We start from the raw sequence: 25,786 nt of genomic DNA on the forward strand, positions 1-25,786 counted from the left end.
ACAGGTCAAGCAGTCAAAACAGGAGTTATTAAAGATATAGGAGATTCGAACAAAACAAAAAAACCATGTTCAATCTAAAGCATATATAAAGAATTACACACCTACTAGTTGAAGAAAACACATTCCTTTTGTATAGATATTTACAAAACTTAACTATACACCAGGCCATAAAATATAGCCCCAACAATGAACAAATGATGAATAACAAGCAGATGGCATTACCTGTTCATAATAATGTTAATTTAATATCAATATCAAATAGATAACTAGAAAAACTCCATATGTTTGAAAAAAATTTTAAACTACTAAGCAAGTGATGAGTCAAAAATGAATCATAATAGACTTTAGAAAAATTTTAGTACTAAGAGAAAATGAAAATATGACATAGAAATGCCAGTGGTATAGAGCTAAAGTGGTATTTAAAGAGAAATGGGTTGCTTTAAATGCTTGTATCAGAAAAGAATGAGGTAAAAAAAATTTTAACAATGAAAATAAAGACAACTACACAAGCTGAAAATTTTACAGATTAATAACTGGACATACAATCACAGTTATGCCAGCAATTTTTAAAACTTAAACAGACACATTACAAGAATTAAAAAAAAAAGATTAAAAGGTTACCAAACTCATCTCAAAAAGTAATAGGGAAACCAAAAACACTACTGAATCAATAAAGGAATTGAATCAATAGGTTAAAAACTTCTTGCAAGAAAGCACCAGACCCAGAGAAACGTAGAGGAAAATTCTCCCAAACATTTAAGAAAGAGTTCATTCTAATGTTATACAAACTCTTCCAGAGACTAGGGGAAAGAACAACAAATAAAAAACCAAACAAACAAAACGGAATATGTCCTCATCTCATTTTAAGGAATAAGCACAGCCTTCATACCAAAAACAAAGACAGCAAAAGAGGAAAATTACAAGTCTGTAGCACCATGGACATACATGCAAATCCTAAATAAAATAAGAGCAAAGTTAAACAAGTAATGCATAAAAAGGTAATATATTATGACAAATAGGTTTATCAATTAATGTAATTTATCTCAATACCAGATTAAAAGGGAAAAATTATCTGATAATCATAATAGAGGTGGAAAGAAACATCTAATACAATTCAACATCTATTCATATTAAAAATCTTTTAGCAAATGGGGGATAAAAAGGTACTTTCTTAACCTCATAAATGAAATACATTCAAACATGAGCACACGCACGCACACATACATACACACACACACACACCCCCTTCAGTTAATGTCATACATAACGGTAAAATGCTGAAAGCATTTCTTTTAAGATCAAGAACAATACAAAGATATTCACTATCTCCATTTATACTATCACTGTTCTGAAAGTTCAAGCCAATGTATTAAAAGTAAGAGAAAATAAATAAAAGGTATAACACTTAGAAATGAAGGGAAAAAATCCTATCATTTACAAATGATAGGATTATCCATAAAGAAAACCCTAGATAATGTGCAGAAAAATTATTAAAATTTTAAAAGTATTCCATTTTCTAAATACAAAAATGATATATAAAAGTCAATCTCATCTCTCTTTACCAGTAGCAATCATTTTTAAAAGGAATTTTTAAAGAATATATCATTTACACCAGCCCACAAGTATATAATCAAGAATAAAATTATGATATATAAACAAGCTCTTTATACAAAAAACATAAAATTTTATGAAAATTACTGAAGAACCTTACCTAAATGGAGAAATACACATGCTCTTGGAGCCTTCTTGGATAGGAGCATTTCTTATCATTTTTATATCATTTTTCCCTGATATGTATGTAATTTGATAAAATTCCAACAAAAATCCCAGTAAGTGCTTTTATATTTTTGTTTTACAATTAGACAATCTGATACTAAAATTTATTTAGACATGAAAAAGGCCCAGGATAGTTAAAATATTCTTGAAGAAGAAAAACTAAGTGCAGGACTTCCCTATTAGATATCAAGATTTATTTAAAGCACTATTCCATATAGAATGTGGGAGAAAGACAAACCAATAGCAAAATGGAGGAAAAAAATGAACAAGACACTTCACAAAAGAGGAAATCCAAAGGGCGTAAGGAACATTTGAAAACATGTTTCATCTTGTTTATAATCAAAGAAATACCAGTTAAAACTACACTGAGATATCATCACATACTCATCAGATTGGCAAAAATCAGAAAGTTTGACAACTCCAAGTATTAGCCAGGATGTGTAGCAACAGTAACTCTTACCTACAACTGGTAACTGGTAATTGGTAAGGAAGAGAACTGTGTAACCACTTCAGAAAACAATTTTCCATTTCCTACTAAAGTTAAATATCTATGTAGGGATGCATACAATGACTTCTCTTCCAGGTATATACCCAGCCTGGGGGAACTTTTATACACATCAAGAATGTTCATAGCAGCATTGCTTGTAACAGAAAATGCCCAGGAACAATCCAAGTGTATCAAGAGTAGAACAGATAAGTAAATGTGGCTGTATTCATACAATGGAATGTTATATTGCAATAAAAATAAACTACAGTGATAAAGTTTTTTTAATGCCTTTTCTGGCATCACGGTTATAAGGGGAAAACTGATAATTTGGAAACCATGACTGGCAGCATGCACCCAGCTCACATAAGCTCAAACTCTTTTAATACCCATTTATCCAGATCCATACATTAAAAGATAAAACCACAAACTGATCTAACAGTGTCACTACATGAACTCATGTGTTCTGTTCTAAAGATACAATCACTGACTCTTCTAGCAACAAGGTTTACAAATTCTGACCAATCCCTACCAAGATAATCTATGACCAACTCTAGCCACCAAAACCTATAAATAGCCTCCCGCAAATCCCCTTTTGAAATGCCCAATGATTCTCCATTCTCCCGGGCTATATAGCAATTCATAAATCTAACATTATTTGACTACAAGTATGGCTCTACTGCTCTTTGGGCCCCAGATTTTATCAATAGCTACACACATCTGTGTGGACAAATCCACTCACCCCCCCACAAAAAAAACACTCCTAATTTAAAAATGCATGTCAAAGGAGAGTACAACAGTATGGTTCTAATAATTTTAAAAATCAAAGAGGCAAAAAGTTAGGCTATAAAATTTTAAATGAAACATACATATGCAGCAAAACTATGAAGAAAATCAAGGAAATAATTAGCACAAAATTCTTTGTGAAAGAGAAGCATAATGAGACTTGGGAAAGACACACAGAAAACTTCTTAGGTACTGATAGCATTCTATTTTTTTTTTTAACATGGGTCATGGGCAAATAGATGTTTGTTTTAATTTTTATATTCTACATATACATATTATAGATTATATTGTACATATAATATGGCTCATGATTTTAAAATATTAGATTTCCAAATGAGAAAAACCAGGGCTAATGCTGTTGAAGTGGCTTGCCCAAGCTAGCACAACTAATTAGAACATAAAGTCTTTCAACGACAGAGATTTGTGCGCTGCTGTATTCCCAATACCAGCACAGTGTATTTCATTAGGTAGATCCACAACAAAAGTTTGTGGGATAAATGGAGGAGCTGGGACCTATCTATTCAATACCCATCTATTCTTTCCACTCATGATACCATAATGCATGAACCAATAAGTCTCAGGAGGAAGTCTGGTGTCAGTACTACCATCAAGGCCCTTTCCATTTAAATGTGGCACTTATATTCTATAATCCTCTATTTCAAGAATTTCTTGGGCCAAATCCAGCCCACGACCTATTTTTATAAATAAAGCTTTATTGGAACACAACCACGCCCATTTGTTTATGTATTGGCTAAGCCTACTTCTGCATCACAAAGTCAGAATTGAGAAGTTAAAACAAAGACCACATGGCTCACAAAGCCTAAAATATTTACTGTTTGACTCTTCACAGAAAAAGTGTGCCTATCCCTGCTCTATTTCATTATGAATACAAACTCAACCCTCCTCTCAAAGCTTGTCCCTGTGTTTCACAACCTCTGGCAAGTTCCCTAATCTCTCAAAGTTTTAATTTCCTTATTTTGCATGTAGTTCATCATCCCAAGGGAGTTGTGCAGATTCATCATTCATAATGCCTGAAAGGAAACAAACACTGCTCACAAGTGTTGCTAATTTCCACCCCTTTCTCTGACCCTGTTTGGAAATGGTTCTTATCTCTTACTGCTTTTTGATTTATCTCTCCCTTGTTCTTTATTACCAAGGAAAACTGTGAAGGGGATCTTGTTTTCCTTTTCTTTTTTTCCAAAAGCCTATCTGCATGAATGGATAAAGATGTGGCACATATATACAATGGAATATTACTCAGCCATAAAAAGAAATGAAGTTGAGTTATTTGTAGTGAGGTGGATGGACCTAGAGTCTGTCATACAGAGTGAAGTAAGTCAAAAAGAGAAAAACAAATACGGTATGCTAACACATATATATGGAATCTAAAAAAAAAAAAAAAAAGGTTCTGAAGAACCTAGAGGCAGGACAGGAATAAAGACACAGATGTAGAGAACGGACTTGAGGATATGGGGAGGGGGAAGGGTAAGCTGGGACAAAGTGAGAGAGTGGCACTGATACATATACATTACCAACTGTAAAACAGATAGCTAGTGGGAAGCAGCAGCATAGCACAGGGAGATCAGCTCCGTGCTTTGTGAACACCTAGAGGGGTGGGATAGGGAGGGTGGGAGGGAGGGAGACACAAGAGGTAGGAGATATGGGGATATATGTATAGGTATAGCTGATTCACTTTGTTATACAGCAGAAACTACCACAACATTGTAAAGCAATTATAATCCAATAAAGATGTTAAAAAAAAAATGGGTCTCTTACAAACAATAAAAACCAGAAGATAAAAAAAAAAGCCTATCTGAAATCTTGCCACCTAATTCCTCCCTCAGGTCATCATCTTCTGTTTGTGACATCATGATTGGTTGCTATGGAAACAAAAGAACTAGAAACTAGGTTGATTTAACATGTTTTAGGGACACTTCTTTAACTACTGAGAGCCTGAACTGATGCATATCTCCTTGGAAAGAAATAATTAAGGGGAAGGAGAAGCAGAAAACAGATAAGATGCAGGAAGTACCAAATTGCATGTTTATAAATACCGTGAATGAACATGGCAACAGTGAAGGATGCCAGACAGGCAGGCACGGAGGCTGACATTTTCTGTTTGTCCATAGGACAGCTCATGGCCCTGAAAGTTCCAGTATAAGCTTCTGCCATCATCCTACAGGAGAGAACTGCTTCTCTTGGGACTACATCATCCTAGCAAGGATCAGTCGCTCCCTCCAAGGGAAGAAGATAAAGCCAGAGATCAGGACCTAGTACCCAACTGAGATCAGTGAGGGCACAGTGACTGGGACAAATCAAGCTTCACAAGGTAAAGCTGCGCTATCAGTGGAGTAAAGGAAGACAAGAAGCAGAACAAGATGGACAATGTAACGTTGTCATCTCTACATCCTCTGATCTGCTACCTACTTTCCAGGATCAGGCTCCCAACTTCACAGATAAAATCCCTATCTAGTCAGATAGGAAGAGCATATTGGCCCGCAGAAAGTAAGGGACCCACTGATTCCCAATTTTCAAATCCTCTGAATTGGGGTCACCTCTGACAGATGCTCAAATTCCAAAGTGTCAGACCTGTGTGAGAACCAGGGCAGTCGTTTTAATCCTTGTGCCTATGCACCTGCAGAACAGAGAGGTGTAGTTATTTAGTAAAAACTGAGTGGGAGGGAAAGGAGAATCTAACCAAAATGAATCAAGCAAGACTCAAAAAATAAAAAAGTTCTAGGGAATTATCTGGGGTCTCTGGAGGAGCACATCACTTCAACATGAACTGGGATTTATTTCAATGCAGGAACAGCAGCTGAATCTAGTAAGATATTTCTTCCACACAATTCAGTATTCTCTGGACACTTTTTCCCCGTAATTTTGTCTAAACTCTTATGCTAACATAATAGTACGATTTCAGGCACTCTCCATGGGTCTACCCATGGTAGACAGCTGGGTATAAAGAAAGGAGTAAGGGATAGAAGGACATCCATGGTCTGTGCTAAAATTGGACACATTTGGGTTCATTCAGAAAACATGAGTAACATAGATAGTGCTTCAGTCCCTGCCAAAAGTTTTCCTTAATTTGGTGTATCAAAAATAGACAAGTTTCCCCAGCCTCCACCCCAAGAGCTTTAGGCTGTTTGAGACAGGATGTTTTGTAATGCTTGCTACATCCTGCCTAGTGGTATTCGCTGAGATTGCAAATGGGAAAGGTTATATTCTCCTCTTTGACCAATGCCACTCTGAAATAAACACTAGCTATAGTTAATGCCCATACAAAATGAGTAAGGGGGGATGGAGCACTGCTTTTTACTGAGCACCTACCTAATGCTGGGCATTGTGCGCACTAACTCTTTTCAACTTTATCACAGTTATATGAAAAAATATTACTGGTGTCATTGTACAGATGAAGAAACTGAGGCTGGTTCAATTCAGAGGTTGCCCAACAGTCACTGGTTATACAACAGTCTACCTAACTACCGTGAGGGAAAGTTCAAAGTTGAGTGCAGATCAGAATGGCTCCAAAACCTGTGCTTGGGCTGCAGCTCTTGATATTACATTTGGGTGGCTTGTCTGATCACCTGAGTCTCACCCCCTTCCCCTCAATTCAAAAGGCTGTGTGTTGGGCTTCCCTGGTGGTGCAGTGGTTGAGAGTCCACCTGCCAATGCGGGGGACGTGGGATCGTGCCCCGGTCCGGGAGGATCCCACATGCCGCGGAGCGGCTGGGCCCGTGAGCCATGGCCGCTGAGCCTGCGCGTCCGGAGCCTGTGCTCCGCAACGGGAGAGGCCACAACAGTGAGAGGCCCGCGTACCAAAAAAAAAAAAAAAAAAAAAAAAAAAGGCTGTGTGTTAACCTGAGTGTTAAAATGGCACCAAGTAACATGGGTGATGACACTTCAGTTTAGAGTATCAGGGCTGGCAGAGTGAGAGAATATGTATGTGACCACTTAACAAGCACCCTCTCTTAGACATTGTTAGGAAAATATACCTTACTGCACTAATCCTCACCATCCTTATGAGGGCGATAATATCATCCCCATTCTACAGATAAGGAAACTAAAGCTCAGAGAATTTAGGCCACTTTCCAAAATTCATGAAGAAAATCCAGGATGCCAGCCCAGGTCTGACGATGAATCTATGCTTTCCCACTCTATCAAAATCTTCTTTCCTGGAAAATGTGCACTTGAAAACATGCAGCACTTGAAAATGTGAGGCTTTTAATGGCATTCATAAAAAGGAAAAAATGGAGCCTGAAATCAGATCTTATTTCTTACTCTGCTGGACTCTGGGCCAGGTTTTGGAGATCAAAGAGGCATCTCACTGGGGAAGGAACATCTCAGGAGGGCCAGATGTGTTCATCCTGGAGTGAAAAGGTCCTACAGCACTAAGAACCAGAGGTGGCAATAGTGATGCCTTCCAGGATGTCTTCAATAAAATCAAGCCCCAGTCCTCCAAGGAAGGCTATGGAAAAAGACTCCCAATGTAGGAAGGGGCCATGGGACTTTGCCAAATTGGGTCTCACCCACCAAAATTTTACTTTCCCCTTGAGCATCAAACATGACCAAGTTGACCATGTCCTCTCCTTTTATGCTTGACTTCAAGTGTGAACTCATTCTCAACTCCTGTCTTGATTCCTCTGGCATAGCTGAGAGCAGGCTGGGGCTCTGAAGCAAGATTTTGCTAACCAGCCAAAAAAAGAAAAAAAAAAAAATGGAGCTAGAAGGAGAGAGAAATAGTATGCAAGGAACTGACCTGGTTTAAGTGGGATAACTCCTCTTTTTCAGTCCAAGGTCCCTCTAAAGGGCATTTCCCTGAAGAGCTCCCATGCTTCCTATCTCTAGCCAGGAAATGTCTGCTCCTTCCTCTAGAATCCTCCAACACCCTTGGGCATATCCATACTTCAAAGACAGAATCAGTAAACTCCAGGAGAACAGGAATTATGTCTATATATCCAGTGCCTGTTCCAGTCAGTGGCATATAACAGGTGTCTTTTTGGGGAATAACTTTTTCGGTATGATCTCAGCTGAAAAAGAAGGTTGTCCCCAATGTCAATTGATGATTGACTAACACATTTCCGTGGTGTTAGAAGTCCCAAAGAGTTGTTCCTCTCCCAGGCTCTAAGGATCATCTTTCACACTGTCAATTCTGCTTTCCTCTCTGAGGTCCTATTTTTTCCCCCAGATGACTGACAATGGGGGCACCCATCTCTTCCAGGTGAAATCCACCCCCTACTGGGTGAGGAAAGGTCTTGCTCAATAAGTAGAATCCACTGGCTTATGAGGTTGACATCACCCACCTCATTTAGTAGGGCTCACCATCCAACTCGGACATGATGCCTTCCAACTTTGTCTTTCAATTCTTAAAGCACTGGCTCTTAAAAGGCAAATGTCTGCTCCCTTTTATTAAACAATACAGGGTTGAGAAAGGCTAGCTCTGAACTAAAGATAATCTTACTTCATTAAAAACCCCATCAGCTTTATCTCTAAAGTTATTCCAAGAAAAGTGCTTGAGCATTTCATAATTAACATGTGGCAGCAGGTGCAGTGAAAAAAGCAGGCACAATTATAATAATTTGAAGCCAATAATTCATAAACGATAATGTATTATTAACCAATTATTGGGGCCTGAACAACATTTAATGAGATTAAGCTGATTGCCAGGCTGAACTGTTAGATACATATTGATTTAATCAGGGTGCTTAATTAAACTATGTAAGTTGCCCACCAAATCACATCACAGCTTCCTTCAAAGGAGTACAGTTTCTACTCCTCCTTCCTACTGAATTACAAATTGTTATTGACTGAAAAGAACTTAAGATAAGGATTCTTGCTTTCCATAACAGCTTAAGAAACTACCATACGATCTGGCAATATATCTTTTCAATTGTAAGAGTAAAGGCTGTTTGCACAAGTGTATTCAGAGTGCAATATGGTGTGTAGGATTTTTTTTTCCCAAAGAATTCAAAATCTTAATAAACAGGGCTACATTATATGCCTAAATAAAGGGGAGACTTGCTTACAGCCCTCCATTTTAAAGACCAAGAAACAGAACTTTAAAGAAATGAAAAACCCCTACAAAATACTGGGATGAATCGTGATTCAAATTCAAGTCCCACCCCATCCCTTTCCCAGCCTAAAGTGTTTCCAAAACCTCGATTTAAGCTTCAGTCTGCTGAAGACCAGAGGGGCATACCCATTTGACTCTATGAGTTTCCAGTAGCATCTTTCAGAAGGTGAAAGCTACTTCCCCAGCAGCTAAGTTTTCAGAATCACCCATCACAACCACAATGCATAAATCCTTGTTTCTTGACATGCAGGTCCTCCTTTCACTTGTCACGTTGCTAATGATGGGAGTTATTTATGTTGAACATTGAACAAAATGTTTTTTGCTCAGTGTTCCAGCCCGATGATCCTGCCTGAGGGGAGACAGTGACAGCTCTGTCGAATCCTCCCGGGTTACAGGGAGCCTGCTGGTTTTTCTAATTAGGGTTTTACCCTGTCAGTTTCATGAATAGCCACTTCCAACCCAATGTGCACCAATTACATTTTGAGGATGCCCTTGCCCTATAAAATTCTGGAATGTCAAAACCCACAGCTGCCACCTGGACTCAATACTCAATGAGCCACAGAAAATCAGCTACAGGGAAGGTGCACAGACAACACTGGGGCACCACCAGTTGCCTCTGAGTTACAGCATGCAAGCTCTTAACGCATTCATCTGTTGCCTGGTAAAGGCAGCACCGCACATACCAGCTTGAGGGCAGAACTCCATCAAGAGATCATTATTGGGGTGGCTATGGACATACATTTCAATTATCACATTTCAGGCAGTTAATATGCCCAGTGACTCAGCCCGTTAAGTCTGTGTTCCTGAATCTCTCCTGCAACTGGAATCAGTGGAGTGATATCCTAGCTATGGCCTCAAGAGGCTCATGTTTACAAAAGCCTGTCTGGCCAAACTACTTTTTTTTCTAACTTTGTTTGGAGAATGGGAGTAGCAAACCACCACAAACAAATTGGATAATGTCGTATCATTCGCATCAGTGTTCCTTCACTAAATTCAATCCCTACTTTCAAGAAGAAGAAAGGGTATTATAACACAATCTTAGCATTCTGTAAGTCAGACTTGCAATATGACTGTGTATGTTTTGTTTTGGGGTGGAAAGGAATCCCTGCTGTCACAATCACTCAGACTTGCAATATGACTGTGTATGTTTTGTTTTGGGGTGGAAGGGAGTCCCTGCTGTCACAATCACTCATCACTCACCTCTAATGGAGTGGAATGAAGGATCCCGGTAGGTCTATGAACATTAGTTATTGAAAGAACGCTAGGATCCATCCCCAGCTTCTACTGCATCACTCTACCCTGGCTTCTTGAGAGCATGCGGAACATTGATCAGCTGTGCTGAGAATCATTCCCTCCCCCAATTACATTAAAGATACCTGCCCCGCAAATTGCAATTTAGAAACTCCATTATGGGGACCAAGAGACTGTCCACCAGCTGCAAGGGAACGAGGAATCCCTCCCACAGCTGGAGGTACCTCAAGTTAGTTTCATAGAGCAGAACAGCTGGGAGGGATTAAATAACCTGTCTTTTGGAGGTTTCTGGTGTTGATGTTAGTAACGGGGGAGTGAAATGAGAAAGAGAAGTTTCCTCTAGGTGCACCAGTCATCTTAAAGGCAAAGAGCAAAACAAAACCAAACAAAAAACACTCTTCTGCTGATATTCAGGATGTCAAACAAAATAAGTAGGAGGCACTGGAGCAAACCTAGTCTTTGGTTGGATTCTTAATTTAAAAATTTCAAAATACTTCTTCACTAAAATCCCTACCTTCTGCTAGGGGGAGAAAAAAGTATTCCAAGAATGAGAAAAGAAAGAGTAGTCTTTCAGAAGGACTAATGTCAAATTCTAAATATAGAATATCAGATATACTATTTCACATTCACAAACAGACTTTCAAATTCATATTATCCATTCCAGTAAACAAAAAATAGACTTTCATTTTTCTTTCTAATGGAAAGAAGTAGCATGTAAAGTAGAAAGATCAAGGAGTGAAAAACTTCCATTTTCAACAGAATAATAGACTAAATATTCTGAAAACTCCCCCAAATGAAACAACCAGAATGCTAAAATAAACTTTTTCAAAAATCATTTTCAATGCATTGCTGAGCTGGTCTAAAAAGAAGAAATCTGTAGATGCCAAAAACAAAGTGAGACCAAAGAAACCTTGGAAAGTAAGCAAGCATCAAAGCATACTTTTCGCCCAAGGGTTTCTACTAAGCCTTGGAGTCCCTGAGCTTCTGCTTTGAAGGCTGCAGGAGATGCAGGGAAGTGAAGCATGGGGCTCACCCACGGTGGGACATCAAATAGGAGATTCTTACGTAAAGCTGAGACCACCCCCCCCCAAAAGTCTTCACTCTTGACTCACAGAAAGGAAAAGCGAGAATAACTTTTTATTTCAAAATTTCCCTAGAAGTATATAACTATAAGCAAATTTTCACATACATTTGAATTCATGATCCATCTGTAGTCCCCAGAGTTTAAGGGAGGTAATACAGTCATATCAATTTGCCAGCATCCTCAGATAACTAGCAAAAGCAAATTCAAATGCTTTCTTAAGTAAAGCAGCCTCAATTCTGACCTCAAAGATTTTCCAGAGATAAAATTCCAAGTAAAATGAGCGACTTAGTGTCAACAATTATAGAACAAAGCAGGAAACAAGGTCCCATGAGTGAAAGGCAGCAGAGGTAGGAAGGAGCACCAGAGTAGCAGAGACATGAGATATTAGATTTATGGGAAACAATATAAAATAACAATATGAAAAAAACCAATAATGTTTAAAGAAATGAAAGAGAAATTTGAGATATGAGCAAGGAATGAGCCTCTAAAAGCAAAACGCTGATGTGGAGAGGATGGAATAAATTTCTGGAAGTGAAAAATCTAACAATTGAAACTAAAAAGTCAATAGAGAAAGGGATGTTAATGGAGAGCTCAAGGGGTGAGAATTTCCATTAATAGAAGAATAAGAGACTAAATACTTTTAACAGCTTTCTTGAAGAAAACATGCAGAAACCCACTGGAGAATGTTGCTCTTATCTTAACTGAGAAGAAAAAAAAAGCTGAATAATAATCTACCTGAGATAGGAAGGAGACAGGACACAGCCTTTAAAAGAATGGCATAGCCATAGGACATGACAAAAACTGGTTAGAACCAACTAGGTCCAAGACGGTGGAAGATCTGACTTCGAGTGGATCTTGAGCCTCGTTATACACTCATTGTAATACATCAGCATAAGCTAAATGACACAGGCACGATGACAGTTCTGAGGCCGACCATCAAAGATCAAAAAGTGGGTGGGGTCCAATTCCTGGAAATCCCCACCCCTTCCCCAAAATAGTTGGAATACTCCTCCCACTCATTAGCCTATGAAATTACCCAGCCCATAAACGCTAACCACCCAATATTTTGAGGCCTCTCCCCTTCTGAGATGGCCCACACTCTTGTCTGCGGAGTGTGTTTCTCTCTAAATAAATCCACTTCTTACCTGTCTCTTTTTGTCTCTCACTGAATTCTTTCTGTGATGAGACATCAAGAAACTGAGCTTGTGCTTCCCTGGTGGCGCAGTGGTTGAGAATCCGCCTGCCAATGCAGGGGACACGGGTTCAAGCCCTGGTTTGGAAAGATCCCACATGCCGCGGAGCAACTAGGCCCGTGAGCCACAACTACTGAGCCTGCGCGTCTGGAGCCTGTGCTCTGCAACAAGAGAGGCCACAGGCCCGCACACCACGATGAAGAGTGGCCCCCGCTCGCTGCAACTAGAGAAAACCCACGCACAGAAACGAAGACCCAACACAACCAAAATAAATAAATAAATAAATAAATAAATAAAAAAGAAACTGAGCTTCATTAGTCCTGAGACCAGGTGTGTGATTTCAATTAAAAGAACATGGGTTCAAGTCCCAATCTGAGTTGCACAGTTTCATATCCATCATAACTTTCCTTGAACCTATCAGAGGTTAGTATCACAAAGCAGCTGAGTGAACCGAATTCCAAAGAGTGATATGTCCCAAAAGGAGACACACACAAACTTTTCTACTTTGGTGGAGTATGAGAGAAAGGGATGCTGTAGAAGCAGTTAAAATTTTAAGAAATCCCTGAAAGCCCTGTGTGTGGTAGTGAAACTGAGCAGGACCCTGTGGGTCCCTCCTGGACACAAAAGCCTTTCCCGTTTCCTATTTGGAGGATAAAGGCTTCAGCCTCCTAGACCTTCCCAGAGTTCCAAACAGCAGATTCAAACAGTTGCTAATCAGGGAATGCAGAAACAAAGGAGGAAAGATCAGGAAACTATAGTGCAGCAATTAATGCAGGATCATGGTTCCTCCTCAAGGGATATACATAACAATATCTGAGTTCTTCTGCAGGAACTAAGGCCTCCACCCAGGTGGAGGATGGTAACTTCAGGCTGAACACAAGATTCCTGGAGCACCACCCTGTTACCTTACCACCAACCAATCAGAAGAAAGTCACATACTCTCCAGCCCTCACTCCAAACTTTGCCTGTAAAAACTTCTCCCCCAAAACCACCGGGGAGTTCGGCATTTTTTAAAGCATGAGCCACCTGTTCTCTTTGCCTGGCACTGTAATAAACCTTTCTCTGCTCCAAACTCTGACGTTTCGGTTTGTTTGGACTCACTGTGCTTGGCCTCACTGTGCGTCAGGCACACGAACTTGTGTTCGGTAACAAAAGTGTATCAACTAGAATCCATCATATAAAAGGAGATTTCACACTCTGGAAACTCTTCTCCTTGGATCAGTTGCAGAACTTGGCCATAGGAAAGCCCACACACACAGAGGCAGAGGCTAGCAGAAGGTGCTCAGCTGCTGCTGATGGACAGGCAAAAACAGCACCTTTCTTTAGCTCCCCTCACTCAAAACAAAACCTTAAACTGCTGTGAGAGGAGCACCAAACCCTCTCACCCTCAGGACCCAGACTAATATCTCATGTTTCTGGGGTAGGAGTAGATGCAAAAGTTGTCTGCCCCTGCGGGCAGAAACGAACATGGAGACGTAGGCCCTCTGTAATGCAAACATGCTGTTGAAAGCTTACGGTGGAGGAGGAACACTGAGAACCCCTGCCCCCTGCCCCCTAGACCCTACACTAATTACGTGATAACAGCAGGCAGCACTGGAAGGAATTGAAGCCTGTGGCTCAATAAGAGTATGAGAAGAACAAAACCCACTCTCAACCAGACTCACTACACCCTACACTGACAGAAGTATAGATGGTCTTGATCGATATTCTTCTATACATATGGAATATCCACCATTCAATCAAAAAAAAAAAAAAAAAAAAAAACAAACCCACTAGGCTGAACCAGGCTCAGAGAAGATTCAAATGTTGGAAATGATCAAGTAGGGACTTTTAAATAAATATGATATGTTAAAGGATCTCATGCAAAAGAAAGGAAACATAAATGAACAGCTGGGGGGTTTCAGCAAGAAGGAGGAAACTACAAAAAAGAGCCAAATGGTAATGCTATAAATGTTTAAAAATAATATTAGATATGAATTCTCTTGGTGGGCATACTGGAAGACTGGACAGGTAACAGAACAAACAGTGAATTTGAAGAAAGATCAATAAAATTATACAAAATTAAACAAGCAGGAAAAAAAGAATGGAAGAAAAACAGAACAAAGCATTCAAGAGCTGTGGGACAAAACAAAAAGGACCCCATGCATATAACTGGGGTCCCTGAATGAGAAGAGAGAACAAGGCAGAAGAAATGTTTAAAGAGATAAAGGCTGAAACTTTTCAAAAATTAATGAAAAAGGACAAATCACAGATGCAAGTAGCTCACAAAATTCTAAGCAGAATAAATGACATATACATACATACTTACATGCATACAATGCATCACACCTACGTAGATTATAGTCAAACTGCTGAAAACCAAAGATAATGAGAAAATCTTGAGAGCAACCAGAAACAAATGAAACACTATGCAGGTAAAAGCAAACATAAGAATTATAGCATTCTTCTTGGCAACTGTGCAAGCCAGAAGACATTGTAGAAACATCTTTTAATACACTGAAAGGAAAAAAATCTTTCAACCTAGAATTCTATACTCAGGAAAAAATGTCTTCCAAATAAATGAAACTATAAAGACTTTTTCATAAAAATAAAAGCTTACAGAGTTTATTACCTGCATATATGCTATTGATACAAGAAATATTAAAGTTCTTCAAACCTCCCCCCAAAAAATTCCAAGTGAAAAATTGGATCTAAAATAAATAAATAAAATAGACCAGAAAAGGTAAAAATAAGTGATAATATGCATTAGTTTCTTATGGCTACTGTAACATATTACCACAAACTCGGTGGTTTAAAGCAATACAAATTTACTCTCTTACACAGCACTGGAGTCCAGAAGTATGAAATCAGTTTCACTGGGGCAAAACCAAGGTGTTGCCAAGATGTTGCCCTAGAGGAGGCTCTAGGAAAGAGTCCTCTTCCTTGCCTTTTCTAGCATCTAGAGCTGCATTCCTTGGATCATGAACCTTTCCTCCTTCTTCAAAGACAACAGCGTAACTTCTCTTTGTGTCTTTGCTTCTGCCCCATGATGTCTTCTACTTGCAATCTCTGTCTGCCTCTCCCTTATAAAGATGTTGTGATGGCATTTAGGCCCCACCCAGGTAATCTAGGATAATCTCCTCAACTAGAGACCCTTAACTTAATCACATCTGCAAAGTCTTGGCCATATAAGGTATCCATTCACAGATTTCAGGGATTAGGGTATGAACATCTTGCGCAGCGATTATTCAGTCTACCACAGCATAAAAACACTTCCCAACTCATTTTTTGAGGCCAGCTTTATCCTGAATTGAAATCATACAAAGATATTGCAAGAAAAGAAAACCACTGACCAATATCCCTCATAAACATAGGGCAAAATGTATCCTGACCAAAGGGAGTTTCTCTCAGAAATGCCAAGATTGGAGGCAAGGCAATGGGGGGTAGTGGTTAAGAGTTTGGCCTCTGGAGCTAGAAATGCTAAGATGGGGTCAACAATTGAAAATCAAATACAATTCATCATACAAACAGGTTGAAAAAGAAAAATCATGGGATCATTCATTTATGATAAAAAATTCTCAGCAAACTAAAAATCAAACACAACTTTCTCAAGGACATCTATAAAAACCTACAAATAACACCACAGTTAATAGTAAAAACTAAATAATTTCCCAGACAATCAAGAACAGGGTAAATAATATCTCCTCTTACCACTTCTATTCAATATTATATTAGAGTTCCCGGGTAGTATTATAAGGCAAAAAAAGAAAAAGATACAAAATGTAAAACAAACAAGCAAGCAAAAATCCCTGTCTTTATTCACAGACAATTTGCATAAGTTATTTGCTAAAATTAAGAAAGAAAAAGAAAGAAACATGAGAAAAGCTACTAGAAGTAAAAATTACAGCAAAGTCATGGGACTCAAAGTTGATAACACAAAAATCAATTGTATTTTCATATACTAGCAATAAAAAAATGAAATTTAAAAACTATCATTTACCACAGCATCAAAAAGTGAAATACATGGGGAACTTCCCTGGTGGCACAATGGTTAAGACCCCATGCTCCCCCCAATGCTCACTGCAGCACTATTTACAATAGCCAGGTCATGGACGCAATCTAAATGCCCATCAACAGATGAATGGATAAAGAAGATATGGTACATATAACACAATGGAATATTACTCAGCCATAAAAAGGAACAAAACTGGGTCATTTGTAGAGAGGTAGATGAATCTAGAGACTGTCATACAGAGTGAAGTAAGTCAGAAAGAGAAAAACAAACATCGTATATTAATGCATATATGTGGAACCTAGAAAAATGGTACAGATGAACCAGTTTGCAGGGCAGAAATAGAGATACACATGTAGAGAACAAACGTATGGACACCAGGGGGGAAAGTGGCGGGGGGGGTGGTGGTGTGATGAATTGGGAGATTGGGACTGACATGTATACGCTAATATGTATAAAATGGATAACTAATAAGAACCTGCTGTATGAAAAATAAATAAAATAAAATTCAAAAAAAAAAAGACCCCTTGCTCCCAATGCAGGGTGCCCAGGTTCAATCCCTGGTCCGGGAACTAGATCCCACATGCATGCTGCAACTAAGAGTTTGTGTGCCATAACTAAGGAGCCAGTGAGCTACAACTAAGGAGCCCATGAGCTGCAACTAAGGAGCCTGCCTGCTACAACTAAGGAGGCCACGTGTTGCAACTATGGCCCCATGCAACCAAATAAATAAATAAATAAATAAATAAATAAAAAGTGAAATACATGGGATACATCTAAAGATTACATATAAGAAGTTTACACTAAACACTGCATAACACTAAAGGGAAAAATTAAATAAGGCCTAAATAAATGGAGAGGTATATCATGTTCATGGGTAGGAAGACTCAATAATGTTAAGATTGCAATTCTTTGCAAATGTCAGAATCTCAACAGCTTTTTTGTTGAGGAAACAAAGAATGAACCTTTGTTCTTGATCCATGCCTCATAATATACACTAAAATCAACTTGATATACACCTAAATGTAAAGTCTAAAACTATAAATCTTCAAAGAAACAAGTTTTGACCTCAGTTTAGGCAAAGTTTTCTTAAGCTCAGCACTATTAACATTTTGGGGTGGGTTGAGAAGGGCTGTTTTGTGCATTGTGTGATGTTTAGCAGCATCCCTGGCTTCTACCCTCTAGATGACAGTAAGCATCCCCTGAGTTGTGACAACCCAAAATATCTCCAGAGATGGCCAATTGTCTCCTGAGAGGCAGAAATGTCCCCAGCCAAGAACCACTGGGTTGAGTAAATGTTTATCTAGGATACACAGAGCAGTAACGCTACATTAATTTAAAAAATTTTTTTGAATGCCATCAAATTTTTAAATTTCCACTCTTTAGAAGACACCATTAAGAAAATGAAAAGCAAGTCAGAGACTAAGAGAAAATATTTGCAAAACACATATCTGATGAAGAATCTGTATCCACAACAAATAAAGTCTCATAACTCAGTAATAATATAAAAAAATCATATGAGAAAATGGGCAAAAATTTGAAAAAAACACTTCGATATCATTAATCAATAGGGAAATACAAAGTAAACTAAAATGAAATACTACTTCATACCTACTAGAATGGCAAACTTAAAAAATTAAAATACGAAGTACCAGAAAGGATGTTGAGCCACTGGGACTGTGAGACACTGCTGGTAAGAATGCAAAATAGAACAACCACCTTGTAAAATAATTGGTCAGTTTCTTAGAAAATTAGACATACACTTACTTTATTTACCCAATATAAAAGAAAATATATGTCCACAAAAGACAACTATGTGAGCATTAATAGTTAGCTTTATTCACAATTACCAAACTGGAAACAATCTCCATGTCTGCCAATGGTGAATGGATAAACAAACTTTGGTACATCCATTCAACAAAATAATCCTCAGTACTAAAAAGGAATGAACTACTGATTCATGCCAATAATGTGAATGAGTCTCATAAGCATTACACTAAGTGAAAGAGGATAAGAATGAAAGACCATATACTGTATGATTCCATTTATATGACTTTCAGGAAAAGGCAAAATTATAGGGACAGGCATCAGATCAGTAGTTGTCAGGGGCTTGGGATAGGAGAGTAGAATGATTGATTACACATGAGTAAAAAAGAAAATTTTGAGGTGAAGAAAATATTGCGTATCTTTATGATAACGGTGGTTACATGACTATACACATTTTTTCAAAATTCATCAAACTCTACACTGAAAAAGAGTCTGTTTTCTGTCTTAAAGTATACCTCAATAAACCTAATCCTAAAAAAATGACCATACAAGTATCAATAATCTCGACAAAAGACCACAGGGAAAGATCAAGCAGTAGATTAGACATTTACACATATATTCTATACTGAATTTATAAATGAAACTACCCAGTAGGAAAAGTGTCATTTCAAAAAAATTCAGATAAAATAGGTAAGAAAATACAAATGACCCCTAGCTATATAAAAAGACACTTAACATCACTAGCCATGAGGGAAATGCTTATTAAATCATAGTGTGATACTATTTCACATGATAGACTGGCAAAAATTAAAGTCGGACAATACCAAGTGATATTATAGGCACCTTCAAACACTGCTGGTGGGAGTGTAAATTGGAATGACCATCTTAGAAAACACTGGCATTACCAACTTAACGTAAGTATACCCTATTCCGTTTGTAATAGCGACAAACAGAATAACAGAAGAGAAATATTCTAATTAGCCATCAATAGTAAAATGGACAGATTGACCTAAGTTGATACATGGGAGTATTATACAGTCGTGAAAATGAATGACTTAGATCTCAACTCCTACATGTCATGTGGTTCAGTCTCAAAGTTTTTAACAAAATAAACCAATCACAATACTATATATATATATATACACACACACACACATATATATATGCTGTATACATACATATACAGTATGTTTCCATTTACCTAAAGCTCCAAATAGGCAAACTCAGCAGTAGGTTGTTTAGGGATATATAAATGTGATTTTTAAATATAAAGAAAAGCAAGAGACAATTTAGCACACAATCCAGGATGGTAGTTACTTTAAGGCAGAAATAGTGGGGAGTCATAGGAATAAGGGTTACAGGGTCTAAAATATGGATAATGCTGTACTTCTTAAATTGGGTATTATATACCTGGTGTCCATTTTATTTTCTTTAATCTTTCTTTAATCTTTCTTTTCTTTAATTTATGTTATGTTATCTTTCTTTAATCTTTATTTTCTTTAATTTATGTTATATGAATTCTTTTATAAGTACTGCAGTTAAAATAAAGCACTTTGTCTTATTATAAAAGACCTGGATTCCAATTTCTGGCTCCATATTTAATAGCTATGCAGCCAGGCACAAGTCACTTTAACTCACTGGGCCTTACTTCCATCATCTTTAAAATGGGAATTTTTCCCTAACACATTAATTTCACAAGTATAAAGGAAAAGATTATTATACTAGACTCTATGAAAGTTAAGCAAAAAAAGTTAACAAATTTAAAAAGAAGCGACAGGCTAGGAAAAAACATCAGCCACTCAATGTCCTAGGCTTAGAACAATGATCAATACTTAATAAATGCTAAATAAATCAATTAATGATTAACAAAGAAGAATATTTCTAATATATAAAGAGCCCTTAATAAATCATTTAGAAGAAGACAAAGCATCTAATAAAATAATAGACAAATGATTTTTTAAATTAAGCAATTTAAAAGGAAGATACATAAATGACATTTAAAAATATGGACCATTTGAGTTATGCTCAAAGAAACTCAAATTGAAATAACACTGAAATGGTGTTTTGAGAGAGGCAGATTAATTTTTTTAACTAACAGGTAGGAAGATGTAGAAGACTGGTAAACCTATTGTTGGTTGGTCCCTGGAGGAAAATAATCTCCTATACTTTTTGTGGGAGTGTAACTTGGTAATGCAAGGTTGTCAATTCTCAGAATTCATGGGGAAGAGATTTGGACTTCCATGGGACAGAATTGTCAGGAAGGCTAATTTAAGTTCATTTCGTCTAAATTTCAAGACTCAGCATGCATGAGTTCATGTGTTTATGTGTGAGTGTGTATGTGCATGTGTGTATGTGTGTGTGCTTGTGCACTGGAGAAAAACATGAAACTGTTAACAGCAATTGCTTAAGGAATAGTAATATGAGAAATATATGGTTAATTTCATGTTTTACGCTAACGTATCAATTTTTAAATAAGGATGATATGTTAACATTTAAATTTTTTTAATTAATTTTAATTTTTAAATTTTAATTTAAATTTTAAACATGAATTATGAATATAGTTGGAGACACTCAAAAAATAATAGGACAGACTCAGGTACCTACCGATCCAGATTTAAAAGTTGTTAACTTTTGGTTATATTTTCCCTAGAACTCTTTTTCTTTAAGAAATACAAACTCCCCAAAAGATTTAAAACCCATTTCCCTTTCTGCTCCTCCATCTTCAGATGGAATCACTATTTTGCATCTGGTGTTATCTTTTTTCAGCACGGTTTTATACTTTTTCTATACACATTAAGTATCCATAAACAAGAAAATGTATTGTCCTGTTATATTAAAACGATAGGTTAATTTTAATAAAAAATTCATGGCCATGTTGTGAGGCTTCCATGAAATATATGAATCAGAGTACAATCTGGTTAGCACAGCCTGGTAATCTGAGTTTGACTATTTTTGGAACTGGCAGTGGTGGTGACCCACACTTGAGAGCATGTGTTGGTAGGTAGAGAAGCCTTTGCATCTGAGGCTAGAAGACAAGCGAGGAGTTTGGGTTAGGTTTTCATGTCTTAGTTGCAGGGACTCTGAGAGAGAAAAACATCTGAATAATGGAGACATGGGTTGTCATCTGGTCCCTGCCCAGGCTGTGAAGAAGGAGTTTCTTTCATTGGAAACTTAGGGAGCTTTGGTGCCAAGCAACACTGAGGTGTGGTACAGAGTTTTGGAGAATGCTAATCCACCCACCACCCCATCTTTTTTTTTTTTTTTTTTTTTTTTTGTGGTACGCGGGCCTCTCACTGTTGTGGCCTCTCCTTTTGTGGAGCACAGGCTTTGGACGTGCAGACTCAGCGGCCATGGCTCACGGGCCCAGCCGCTCCACGGCATGTGGGATCCTCCCGGACCGGGACACGAACCCGTGTCCCCTGAATCGGCAGGCGGACTCTCAACCACTGTGCCACCAGGGAAGCCCCCACCCCACCCCATCTTTACATGAAATCCAGTAACTCTCTGAAAACCCAGCAATGGCAGTAGCAAGAGTCCTTTTAGTAGCTGCAAGGACAGCAGACAACCACCAAAAGAAGCCTAAGCATCAAGGAAGAATGGACGGGCCCATAAGGGTGACTGTAACCAATAGCTACTTTATGAGTACAACTGAGGCTACCCGTGGATACCGCAAGAAATACCTAGGAAAGAAGTAACTTTTCAAGAGAGGTTTAAAGGCCCTGAATTGTGAGTAGAAGAAGAGATGCAAAATTTTCATTTATTTGCTCAATAAATATTGAGTGTGCACCAGTTGTGTGCAGGAACTGTTAGTTCCCAGAGATACAAGAGTGAAAAAATATAGCATATAATCTGTGCCCTCATGGAGCCCAGTAATAGGGGCTATGAAGAAAATAGAACAAGGTATGTGATAATGAGGTTCTGAGTGAGGGAACATTACATATGGTGACCCGGGAAGGCTTCCTCAATCTGAGATAGGATAACATACGACAAGAAGAAATCAACCATGCCAAGCTATGGAAGAAAAGTATTCCACTCGAGGGAACAGCAGATGCAGAGGCCCAAGGGATATAATTAAGTTGCTATGTTCAAGGAATACAAAGAAGATTAGTGTGGCTGAGGGTACAAAGTGGTAAAGGGGTAAGATACAAAACAGAGGGGCATGCAGGGTCTTGCAGAGGCATAAGATTTAGATTTTACTAAAATTACAAGGGTTATTAACATTAACATGACCACATGTGTACTCACACATTGGAGAAGCCTAGAACATATCACTTGTAGCATAAAAAAATATTTTTACATATAGGGAATTGCACCTCGAAGATAAAGGATTTTCTCTCATTACTACACAGCGGAAAGAGGTCATAGAATTTGGGGCTTAGGATTATGAGGCTTAAGATTCAGAGAGTTTGGGGATAAATCTGAGCTTTACTCTTACTGACCATAGGAATTTTTAGGGCCTCAATTTTATCATCGAAAATTGGACACCATAAATTGTAATTCTTTTTTTTTTCTTTACCTCAGAGTTGTTGTGTAGAACAGTTAATCACATGTAAACACTCTGTAAACAGTTAATTCCCTTAAAAAGATATAAATTGTTATATCTCATGAACATATTTATAGGACAGAATGTTTGGCATTGATTCTGATGAAATATATTATATGTTTCTGCTACAGTAACCACATATAGTCAATTTTTAGTATCCTTGTTAATTGAGAAAATTATTCAGGTAATGCAAACTTTGTTTTATTTCCCTCTGAAATAGATTATATTTTATAGAATATTGGCTTTATAATTATGTTTAGCCTGAGTTCTTATATAATTTGCAGGCCTCTGGAAATGAACATTCCCGAAACTGAACTCAGTATCCGTCCACCACAGTCTTACTCTCTCATATATTCTTCTGTTGGCATTAAACCGTGCACCCATCACCCAAAGGAGAAATACTTCAACTCCTTCCCCTTTATCCGTACTCCCAATCAATCGCCAAGACCTCTCACTTGTAACTTAGACATGTCACCTATATTTAGACCCTTCCCTCCCATTTCCATAGACTTATCTTCCTTGGGAACCTTATCGTCCAGATAGAGGACTAACAGTTGTTATCATTTCTTTTTTTTTTTAACAGCTTTATTGGAGTATAATTGCTTTACAGTGTTGTGTTAGTTTCTGCTGTGTAACAAAGTGAATCAGCTATGTGCCAGGCACTGTTCTAAGTCCTCTACAAGCTTCCGATTGCCACATGAAGAAGGTACTCTTGTTATCTGCAATTTATAAATGGGGAAACCTAGGCGTGGAGTATTGAAGCCCCTTTTCCAAGGTCATGAAGCTACTAAATGGCAGAGTCAAGATTAGAACCCCAGTGAGTCTGAATCTAGGGTCTAAGCACTTAAGAACTCCTCTGTGCTGGGCAACATGTCACCATGTTCTCACTCCAGACTTCCCCCACATTGCTGCCATAAAATCTTCCTCCAAAACAAATCTGATCTTGTCGTTTCTCTGCTTTTAAAAACATCCTGTTCGTTCATCACTGCCTTCAGGAGAAAGTAACATGAAAAATAAGGTTCTTTACCACTCAGCCCAAATTACCTTTCCCACCTTATGGTCTGACCCTATAATCAATCTACCATCCTGTAGTCCTGGCACCCTGAGATGTTCACAGCATCATTTCCAGGTCTCCCTGTCTCTGCAAAAGCTATTTTCCTACTTGAAAAGACACTCTTCCACTTCTCTGCAAGTAGCAGTCTGACTTCAAGAAGATGATCATATGGCATTGGCACTGAACCTCAGTTTCATCATTATAAAATGGGCGTCGTAATTACACTCTTCCTCAACTCACAAGGGAACTATAAGGACAAAATGATATATTACGTAAAAACTTTGTAAGAGTAGACTACGTGACTGGGTATAAGCAAAACTATTCAACTGTAAGGTTTTACAGTTTTTCCCATCCCCCGCCTCCAACCAGCCTTGGAAGGAGAAAGAATTCTTAACCTTCCTTTTCTTGGAGTGACTGGGCCAAAATGGGAAGTAAAAAGGAGGTACTCAACTGGTCTAAATGTCATAGCTTTGAGGGTTTGTACTGAAAAAAGGTGGGATTACTGTGAACCACTATTTGTGTGTGCAGATTGATAATAGTAAGATAGAGGAGGAAAGATGAATTTACCATGGTTTGAATGGGTTTTACATACTCCCCCTTTCATGTTTTCTGAAGAAAGATTCAAATAGTTCTTAAAATGGTTTTGGGATTCTCCACTGAGGTTTCTTTGAAAGCAAAGATGTGTCAATATAGGATGATTGTGCACATGGGATTTACACAGCTTCCCCTCGTGGTTACCAGTTCCCCTTTGATTCTACCATGAAGACAAATGCTCTCTTTTCTGTGCTTCCACTGAACTTCGTTCTGGTATAACTTGCTGTACCATAATGACCTGTTAACATGACTGTCATGCACAAATACACACACACACACACAATGCCAATCATGGGTGTCTCAATGATTAGGATCACATACTAGTCATCTCTGTACTCCTAATATCTACCATGGTTCCTAGCCCTGGTTCCCTGAAGAGATGGAAATCTCAAAACAAGAAAAGGGTACAATTCAGTTTTTCTAATTCTAAATCAGTTTATTAAAAATTTCCATAGAGAGGTCTTTTCATACTCTTGTAGTTCTTTTTTTTTTTTTAGTTCTAACATTTCTCAGAAGCAGTGCTTTACAAAAAAAGAAAAGCACATGATTTAACCAGGAGACGAGAGGTCTGAGGTCTAGAACCCCATCTGCCATCTATCAGCAAGGTGACCGAGACAGGTCAGTTCATGCTCCTGACCTTCAATCCCTCACTAGCAATTGAGGTATCTGGACTCCATAGTCTTTACGGATGTTTAAGCTCTAGAATTCAGTGATCCCTTAATAATACTTGGCTCCACGTGCCTCTGGGGGTAGGGGGCATAAAAGAGACAGGAATTCCCAGGAGTGAGAGGTTTCCACTTTGGGTTTCTGTCTTCCTTGGATCACTACTGTCCCTTCACCCTCTCGCCACGGGAAAGCTCTGTTCTTCATACCTGATCAGGTGTCTCAGAAAGAGACAAAGGCCAGAGAGGATGGAAAATGATTTGCAAAGAAGCCAAAAGGGGAATTCTGTAACTGTGTATTTTTCCATTCCGTTTTAATTTAAAACCACTTACAAGTGACAACTCCCAACCCAAGGCAGGTGCTGTGGGGTAGCTCATTACACCCTTGGGACTCTGTGTAAATCTTTTTTTCTGAGAACAGCTATTGTCTTCCAAGGAAAAGCTTTTAGCATAACGTCAAGCTTAACAGAACACTGCTTTCGTAAGAATATTTTTAAGAAAAAGAACAAGAGAAAGGTATTCTTTCACAAC

The 25,786-nt window shown here is 38.2% G+C and overlaps 1 protein-coding gene across 1 annotated transcript in view; it reads right to left on the reverse strand.

The window, feature by feature from the left end:
* Positions 1 to 25,786, reverse strand: part of AGBL1 (ATP/GTP binding protein like 1) — a gene marked incomplete at its 5' end in the record, with an annotated part of 782,586 nt that overhangs the window by 599,464 nt on the left and 157,336 nt on the right. The window lies entirely within an intron of this gene.

Source organism: Monodon monoceros, unplaced genomic scaffold (genome assembly GCF_005190385.1).
Source record: "Monodon monoceros isolate NGI ecotype Baffin Bay Population unplaced genomic scaffold, NGI_Narwhal_1 Super_Scaffold_21, whole genome shotgun sequence".
NCBI classification, from domain to species: Eukaryota; Metazoa; Chordata; class Mammalia; order Artiodactyla; family Monodontidae; genus Monodon; species Monodon monoceros.